The 10,104-nt window shown below is 38.3% G+C and overlaps 1 pseudogene across 1 annotated transcript in view; it reads left to right on the top strand.

The window, feature by feature from the left end:
- LOC105515877 overlaps positions 1-4,348 on the top strand; it is a 62,671-nt pseudogene extending 58,323 nt beyond the window's left edge. The window contains exons 2-3 of the transcript XR_001002406.1: positions 1,916-1,961; positions 3,450-4,348. The product of XR_001002406.1 is annotated as a tropomyosin beta chain pseudogene (transcript). The remainder of the gene's footprint in view (positions 1-1,915; positions 1,962-3,449) is intronic.
- The last annotated feature ends 5,756 nt before the right edge of the window (positions 4,349-10,104 follow it).

Below are 10,104 nucleotides of genomic sequence, written 5' to 3'. Positions count from 1 at the left end.
TGTGACATATAACAAACACTGAATAAATATTTGTTTTTTTTTTTTTTTTTTTTTTTTTTTTTGCCATTGTACTGGTCCTTGAAATCCCAAGTGCCAGAATTATTGCATTAATCATCTGTGTGAAAGAACCTCACAGCACCATCAAGTAAAGATACTGGAGGCCAGGAATGGTGGCTTACGCCTGTAATCCCAGCACTTTGGGAGGCCGAGGCGGGCAGATCACGAGGTCAGCAAATCGAGACCATCCTGGCTAACACGGCGAAACTCCATCTCTATGAAAAATACAAAGAATTAGCCAGGTGTGGTGGTCGGGGGCTGCAGTCCCAGCTACTCGGGAGGCTGAGGCAGGAGAATGGCATGAACTCAGGAGGTGGAACTTGCAGTGAGCCGAGATGGTGCCACTACACTCCAGCCTGGGCGACAGAGCAAGACCCCGTCTTGGAAAAAAAAAAAAAAGATACCAGAAATCTGGTCGACCCACTCTCAGATACCTGAATATAAAACTTCCGGGCATGAAGATATGAAAGAGTAAAATTGGAATTTGTTTTTTTTCCATAGTTATTAATATTGAATACTGTCCCTCCAGTCATAAAATGCAAGGCTGGCTTTTACTTGTGAATCAGGCTAGAGGGGAAGAAATCAAACCAAGCTGCACATTTCATACTCTGGCACCATCCCTTGGATATAAGAGACAGTTTTGTTGAACAGCTAGAACAATGTTTTTAATGTGTAAATTCCAAAAGAAAATTAAAACTGGCAGCTACTTGATGTTTAGGAAAGAAAAAAAACCTCCTGTTCAGCAATCATTAAGATCTAGAGCTGTGGTAATTCCCTCTAATAAAATAATTTATGATTTTCTTGGAGTTGAAAAAAGGATGGTGCACCTGAGCCTCCGATTTATAAAAAATGCATTTCAGGCTCTCTTTTTTTTAACTGCATCTTTATTTCAGTTTTACAGTTCCTCTGTCAAAGTAAATAATAATAGCAAGTCCTTTGCAAGAAGACAAAGGCCACAGAAGGAGGAAAGACAGATACGCTAAATTGAAAAGAGAAAGGGGTGAACTTCTGGAATCATCTTGGAGAGCTCCCCAGTGTGACACAGTGGCCTTCCCTGACCACCCAACCTGAAGTGTTCCCCCAGCATCTCCCAATCATTCCGTTTTAATTGTTGACAGATAACTTGCCTGTTTCTTCCTATGCATTATCTGTCCTCAACTCTAGGGGTCCCAAAGACAAGGACCTGTCTCTTTGGTTTGCCGGTGTCCTCGCAGTGGAGGGGATGACATCCAGCAAAGAGCAGCTGCTGAGTACAAATTTGCTGAATGAATAAATGCATTTAATATTTGAAGTTTTTTTCTCTTGTACTATACCCAAGTAGGAGGTATGATTTCAACTCCTGCCAATTAATGAATTAATCTGAACAGCTAAGAAGATTTGAGAGAAACACATGTTTTTGTAAGGTCTAAGTTCTCCATCTAAAAATTAGTGCCATATAAAAGAGAGTCCTGTTAAGTATAAGCTCATCCCTGCTGCCCTCCCCAGCTCCCAGTACAATAAATGAAATGTACATTTCTGTTGGCTCCTATTTGCAGGTGACATTTAGTTTTAATTCAAACCAGTCTTCATAAATTCTGGTACTCTGCACAACATCTTAAATGGCTCTATTCTTTATTCAAAATCATCCCTCTCGCTCCCAGAATTGTAGTAAATAGATCTTCTAAAGGGGAAATAAAACTATTTCAACAACAGGCCTATTTCAGCAGTTTTTCAAAAGGTATTTTTTTCATTCCCTTGGTGAGAGTTTTCGTTTTATGCTTGGAAAGTTGTGTTATATATACATGTATTTTAGTCCAAATGGATGTGGCGTTTTTGTGGTTGTTATTGTTGATTTCAGCTTTTCTATTTTCCACTTCAGTATGTTTGCAAAAGCAAAACTTCATATTTCTCTTATTCCTCCATTTGTGAGTCTCCGTTATTGAACCCATGTTGTCTTTTAAAGAAAGAATACTCAAGATACTCTGATTTATATTTTCCCCAAAGGAAAAAAATCGAACTTATAGATCAGAATATTTATAGCACATAATAATCTCAAATAAGCTTTCATTTTTCTACACAACTTTTTAGGAGTGACTTACATGCATAAAACCCTTTTCTAACTTTTTCTTCTTATACACTGTAAAAATCAACCTGGAGTCCTCAGAATTATAATCGAGCCAGAGACAATTCCATGCTATCTCTACAACACCAGGAGTGATTACTATAAGTGGGGGTGAAGGGAATACTTCACGAGCAGGGTTCTTTTTCTCCTGTAATCAACAGCTTCAGTACCACCAATCCCTCTCTCCAGCCCAAAGCCCCACAGTAACTCTAAGCCTTCACAGTATTAAAACTTAGGGTTTAAACTGATCCTAAGGAAACAGTCAGAACTGTACACAAAATGTGAATACAAAAAGGTTTATCACATTATTCTATTATGCTAGCAAAAATATATACAAACATGTACCCATATTAAAGGAAAAATAAAAGAGACTGGAATGAATGAAATAAAACCATTTAACACGATGATGAAACTGAATGGAGGAATTAGCAATTTTCCTTGTTTTCCTCTTTTTACTTTGTATTTCTAACTTTGTGCAATCACCTTGTATCACATTAAAAATCAATTTAAAAATATTTAAGAAAAAATTTTAACAACGCAAAACAGTCATCTAATCAAAACTATTTTCTTTTTAAAATGTGTGTCTGATCAGATTAGAAAGAATAAGGTGTCAGCCTGAGAGATATTGAGAGTTCCCGTATCATATGGTGAAAAACACATCCCCAAAAGGCCAACTACCAACAAGTCTGTGGATTAAAAAAAAAAAAGGAGGAGGAAAAAGAGGAAGAATGCTTCTCCAAGGCTGGAGAACTTACTTATCTTTTTATAACCTTCACCCATTGTTTTGTTTTGTTTGTTTTTCCTTTCTTCTTAGAAGTCTATGGAGTATGTGTGATTTCTGACCGATTACGTTAATGGTCAGCATGATCAATAACTATATTTGAAGACAAATCTTTCTACAGATGAGCATCAACTCAAAGTTTTTTTACAAGCATTAAAACAATCTCGGTCCCAGGCCGGGCGCAGTGGCTCACTCACGCCTGTAACTTCAGCATTTTCGAAGGCAGAAGCAGGCAGATCACAAAGTCGGGAGATCGAGACCATCCTGTGGCCAACATGGTGAAACCCCGTCTCTACTAAAAATCCCAAAATTAGCCAGGCGTGGTGGCGGGCACCTGTAGTCCCAGCTACTCTGGAGTCTGAGGCAGGAGAATCGCTTGAACCCGGGAGGGCGGAGGTTGCAGTGAGCCGAGATCTCGCCACTGCACTCCAGCCTGGGTGACAGAGCAAGACTCCGTCTCAAAAAAATAAATAAATAAAAAATAAAAAAATAAAATAAATCTCGGTCCAGATCGGCCCTCCTCGCCTGCCACCCGTGAGCCGAGTCCGCGCAGCTAGCCCGATCCACCCAGTCCTCACCGCCTGCCTGCCGGCCAGGGACGCCATGAGGAAGATGCAGATGCTAAAGCTGGATAAGAAGAGAGCCATCGACCGCCCGGAGCAGGCCGAAGCCAACAAGCAGCAAGCTGAGGACCACTGCAAGCAGCTGGAGGGGTAGCGGAAAAAGCTGAAGAGGACAGAGGCGAAAAGTATTCTCAATCCATGAAGGAGGCCCAGGAGAAACTGGAGCAGCCGAGAAGGCCACCGATGCTGACGCGGATATGGCCTCCCTTAACCGCCACATTCAACAGGAAGAGGAGGAGCCGGACCGGGCCCAGGAGCGCTGTCTACAGCCCTGCAAAAGCTAGAGGAGACCGAGAAGGCAGCCGATGAGAGTGAGAGAGGAATGAAGGTCATAAAAACCCGGCCATGAAGGGCGAGGAGAAGATGGAGTCGGAGGAGGTGCAGCTGAAGGAGGCCAAGGTCATTGCTGAGGATTCAGACGGCAAATACAAGGAGGTGGCCAGGAAACCGCTGGTCCTGGAGGGAGACCTGGAGCGCTCAGAAGAGAGAGCTGAGGTGGCCGAGAGCCGAGCCAGACAGTTGGAGGAGAAACTTCAAACCATGGACCAGACCGTCAAGTCCCTGATGGCCTCAGAGGAGGAGTATTCCACCAAAGAAGATAAATATGAAGAGGAGATGAAACTGCTGGAGGAGAAGCTGAAGGAGGCTGAGACCAGAGCAGAGTTTGGGGCAAAGTTGGAGAAAACCACCGATGACCTAGAAGAGACGTTGGCCAGTGCCAAGGAGGAGAACGTGGAGATTCATCAGATCTTGGACCAGACCCTGTTGGAACTCAGCAACCTGTGAGGGCCGGTGTCCTGCCCGCAGCCAAGCTATAGTTGCGGCCCCAACCTAATAAAACTGTCAAAACTGACGTTACCAGCCAAATAACAACTCACCTCATGGTCTTTTTTCCTTATGTTTACTTAGTCTTTACTAAAAACATGGATCAATTCTACTACCTAACACATTAACTGCGTTCAGTTTTGTTTCTTTTCAATCCTTATCCACAGACATGTCTATCTGATGTAGTTGTAAAGATGTTAAAAGATTTTGCATTTTACTCTCTATTTAATTTTATGGATGAGACTCTTATTTTAAACAATTGTGTTTTAATTCAAAGAAAAAAGTAATTCTGTGAGGTTTTGACTAGAGATAGCTTTCCACCAAAATATAAACCCTAAAAGCAAATACAGCTATAAAAATTAATTACACCAAATTGCTTGAGCAAGGTAAACAGCAAATCCAGGGCCAAGTGTTAAAACTTGAGAGAGTCAATTATCAAGCTATCTAGTAAAAGCCTCCAAAAAATCGATAATCCTCCAGCCTGACTTTTATGATGACATTAGAAATAGCATTTAACTTTTTTATATAAAGAACAATCTCATGGAAAGCTGGTCTATGCTAATCTTTTAAACCTATTACTAACATTTTATGCATCATAATCCTAGCTAAACCAGAATACATACATATATATGTGTGTATATATATATATGTATTTAGGTTCGCGCAACAACAGCACTTTCTAAAAGGGTCCCTGCCAGGCAATAACACTATTGGTTTACTAAATATTGCCTGGGCACCCAGCCATGCATGACTCGTTAACACAGATGGAAGTTTCACATTATATCCCAGGTTCGTGGAACAAATGGAGTGACCCCGTTATTACTTCTTCTCCTTTCATATCTATTTAATGTGGATTGTAAAGAGAATTTGATCTGCTCTGCTTTACTCCACTGCCAGATGCCATTAGATTCATGTTTTTAGTTTGTTTCTCCTTTGAACCCAAGTATCATTTATCCTCATGAGTATACAGGTAGAGAAAAAATCACACCTTAAGCCATTATCTTAAAAATAGTTCGTGAACAACCTCCTGTTATTTCTTAATAATTTTTTGGTGAAATTACAAGGAAAGAAAATTGGATACTCAGAAAAGTTGTTACGTAGCCTATAAATTTGTACCCTGATAATACCAAACATTGCATATTCTCACAAAACAGAGGACAGTTATTTTATAACAGAGTAGTCTATCAATTTTCTTTTTCTAGTATTACTATTTTCTAGTATTACTATTACTCATTCAAATAATAAAGTCAACTTAAGGCTATATAAACAATTGAGTAAGAGACACTTGTTTCTAAACCTCTAACAACATGATGAAATAAATTACAGCCTATCCAACCAAGAGATTGTATCAAAGCCGTTGACTATGATGACATAGGTCTCTATTTATTGTCCAGGATGGATATTTACAACATATGACCAATTAAAAAATAAACAACTGGTCAATATGATATGTAATCCAATTTTGTGCCTCTATGTGTGTGTTAGAATGCAGCACCAAGGAACAAAGAATACACACCAAAGCTTATCAGTGGTTAGCTATAGGTGGGAAGACTGTAAGTGACACGTTACCTTCTTTTCACCTGTTCATGTTTTCTGTAACCACCAAGACAAGTCCTGCTAAAAAGCTTGGGGAAAATGTTATAAAGAGAGAGGGAGAATGATTGAAAACTTCAGAGACAGGTAAGCCAGCTTGTCCTTCGCTTTGATATTAGACATGTAAGTGCTACTTTACATAAATGATAAATTCATTGATTTGGGTTAAGAGTCAAGAATCTAACAATCATTTTGCAACTACCAGGACACAGACAGTTAAACCTTAGAAAACCAGAGTGTCTTTGCCATTCTTTGTCCTGTGGTGCAGACTAGTTCAATTTCCTTACCCACATGTCCTCCATTAATTGCCTTTTCAATGGATTACTAATAAGTTTTTGATGTTAAGCAAACATCAATGCTCCTATTAAAGTGAGACCAAACACTGTGACTATTTGTTTAATAACACAGTCTGAATGAAGGACGAAGTTCAATTAGCACTGGAGCTGATACAGGCTTCATTAGGAAGGAGAGGCAATTAACAAGTGGAAGGCTGCAGGAGGCACTGATGTGCACATCATGCAGCAAACGGAAAAGGACAAGCAGCACAAAGTTTCTTTGAAAAAACTGTAACCTGAAGACTTCAGACAGAAAGAAGGATCATTAGCACGAAATTAAGCACCCTAATAGGGTGATCCTTATCCAGCTAGCTCCAGAAGAAATATGAGGCCAAATCACATAATCTAACTAAACTGCAGGGTGTCAGGACAATTGGAAGGAACAGGAATTATCTAGCAGGTAGAACTTCACTTAGCACAAGGTTTGGTTCACAGACAATGTTCCATGGATGCTACTGAGCACTATTTTTGGAGTCAGAGGACCTACCTGTGCCATTAACTAGCTGTGTGAGCTTGAATGAGTCAACCAACCTCTACAGTAGTCTGTTTCCTTTTTTGTAGAAAATTAGGGGAATAAACAAATAAGCTCTCCTAGTTCCAAAGGTCCATAATTTTTTTATTCTAATTACTCATTCTTATCCTAGTTATCCAGGAAATCATGGAAATCATAAATCGTTTTGTCATTAACAGTAATCATATGACTTTCTCAAATGGAATGTGGTAAGGGTGAACAAAAATGCCATAATATTTTAAAGACACATATGGACAAAAGTTTTATTTCATGACTAAAACTCCAGGATTTCTCTGATTTGTTCTAATTTCAATATACATCCTCTATATTTTAAACCAATATGATAAGACATATTTTTTAAAAAAAAATCTTTTCTTTACAATGCTGAGTGTTTACAACACGGTGCCAGATATTTGGAAAGAAATAAGTGTGGCTGAAATATGAAGAGGGGATTCTTTCATCTATTAAATTGTTTAATGACAACTCAGTCACACCCCAAGGTCACTCTTGAAATCACAGCCTTGCAAAGTGGCCCACGAGAATTAGACCAGCTGCCTAGTGTCTCCTTTTCTTCCAGAGCTCCCAGGAGAGAGAGAAAGCCAGCCAGCCTTCCACAGTAGAAACAGCAGAGACGAACACAGAAGCATTTTGAAGAGGAGCATGAGAATACTAAAATAAAATAGGCAAGGATATAAGATGGAGGGCTGGAATAACGAAGGGTTTGAAATAAGTAAGCAGTTTCACTTCTAGAAATTTATTCTCCAGAAATATTTATTCTGTTGGGTAAAGATATATTCATTCACTAAACACTCATTCAACAAATAAGATGTGATAGCATTTGAACAGAGACCTAAAAGAGAAATGAAGAAGTCAGTCGAGCAAATATGGGGGAAGAACGGTTCAAAGGATTGTAGGCAGTGGGAACAAATGCAAATATCTTAAGGAGAAATTGTGCTTATTATATTTAAGAAATAGCAGATATTTTAATGTGACTGGTGTAATGTGAATACATGGAAATGCAGTAGAAGTCAAGGTTGGAAAAGTAGTAGGATGCTGGCTCAGGGAGGGTCTTAAAGACCATGGCATGTACTTTGACTGTTAGTGACTTAGATGGAGAGTCTTTGAGTAGAGCAATTTTTATCCGATTGAGTTTTTAAAAGATCACTCTTGGCTGCTATTGGCAAGTAGAAAAACAAGTTACAAGGTAATGACAATAGTTCAGATAAGAAGTAATGGATTGGATGATAGTGAGAAGAGGTGATTAGAAATGACCAAAATGACCAATGTCTCTGTGTATATTTAAAAATAGAATCAGTGGGATATGCTGATGGATTTTATGTGGGTATTAGAGAAAAAGAGGCATCAAGAGCAATATCAAGATTAAGCCTGAACTGGAGAAAAATGGAATTGACATTCACAGAGATGATAAAGTCTAGGATATTCACTTCCATATAGTTTCCTATATTCCCATTAATATAATCTAAATGGCCATGAATAGTGGAATGACTACAGAAATGATGCTACATCCATACTATGGAACCAATAAAATTAAGGCAGAATCACACATCTTTTCCTGGAAAGACATGCATGACATATAAATGAATCAGTCATGACTTATAGAAGAATACGTTTACTGTGATGTCATTAATATATATTTTATATCTATGTCTACATAATTAGAAATAATATTCAACAAACTTTTTTAAAAATTAAGACAGAATCTCTCTATATTGCCCAGGCTGGTTTCAAACTCCTGAGCTCAAGTGATCTTCCTGAGCCTCCTGAGTAGCTGGGACTGTAGGTGCATACCATCACCCCTGGCTAAACACAAACTTTTAATAATAGTCATCTCTATGGAAATTGGTAGGTGGAGGAGGGACCTTCATTCTCAGCTTGTATTTTACCATTGTTTGAGGTTTTAAAAATTTAGGAATTTTACTATTGCTTTTTAACATTTAGCTTGTGCTATTTTTGTAATTTAAAAGTTGTTTTATTACTAAATAAACATAAACAAGACTCCCTAGCCAGTGGAGGGGTATAGCATTGTGGTTAAGGCCTGAGATTTTGAAGTCAGACTCTAAATTCAAATACTGGCTCTCCTGCTTTTTGGCTATGTGACCTAGAGAAAATGGCTTTACTTCTTTGTGCCTCAATTATTCTTGTTTCAAATGGGATAACAGTAGTGTCTATCTGAGAAAGCAGTTGCGAGGATTAAACAGGATGATCATAAGGTTCTTAAAACAGTGACTGGCCCATAGAATATGCTAAATAGGAATTTATGAATAATACTCTATCATGAAATAAACCAACATAAATGTTATAGAGTGATTTATTTGTATACCATGAAAAAATATGTGTGTGTGTTTAGGGAGTGTGTGCAAAGTTGGTGGGCTGAGATAGGAGAAAAATGGTAATTGAGGAAGCAAAATTTGATAGCTTCAAAGATCAATAGAATGAGATAATGTTGAATTTTTAAAAAAAGGAATCCCCATGACAAAAGATATGCATATTCCAGTTCAAAATATCAGACTGATTACTTTTTAAAGAGACTTGATCTTTTTTGAAATGTTACTGCTATGACTGCGGCTAATTTTTTAATACTCTTTACCATATATGCTAGAACAGACAGTGGCCCAGAATATGAGTCCTCCATTTTCTCAACAAGAAGATTCCCAAAATGTTTTTTAGCCAACTTCAGTATATTAACTTCGACTTAGAGACAAAAAGTTAAATATTTGCCTTTAAGGTTTATTTTTTGTACATTTCTATATGCGAGTGTACTTAAAATCACATATAGTATGAAGCACATGAATTTAGACATAGTTCAGATATATTATTCTTCACTACTCTCACGATACTTGGAATAACTTACTTGGAGTTCTTCACATGCATCTTCATCATCATGTCATTATCATCTCTGGATGCATATTTTGAGATGTCAAACAGTCTTCTAGCACTCATTATATTCTCTTCCATCTAAGTTGTTTGAAATTGTGCATGATGCCACTGGTAGCAACATTACCTCCTGCCCCAAGTATTCATCAACATTACATTGGGGCATGTGCTCTTCTCTTCATCCTATAGAAGTAGATACCTAACCTCCACAACCCAAACACACAGAATTTTCCTCTTTAAAGACTCTTTATAGATTGTGTTCACAGTGACATGCAATACTTGATGTCATAAGGTGAAATCTCCAGGAACATTTACTAATTATTTCTTAATTTGGGGGGCTTCTTTTCTGAACCTATCATGGCAGATGATCACTTTAGGTATGG

Source organism: Colobus angolensis, unplaced genomic scaffold (genome assembly GCF_000951035.1).
Source record: "Colobus angolensis palliatus isolate OR3802 unplaced genomic scaffold, Cang.pa_1.0 Scaffold27, whole genome shotgun sequence".
Lineage (NCBI taxonomy): Eukaryota > Metazoa > Chordata > Mammalia > Primates > Cercopithecidae > Colobus > Colobus angolensis.
Note: the sequence above shows the minus strand (reverse complement) of the source record. Positions and strands in the feature narration are given on the sequence as shown.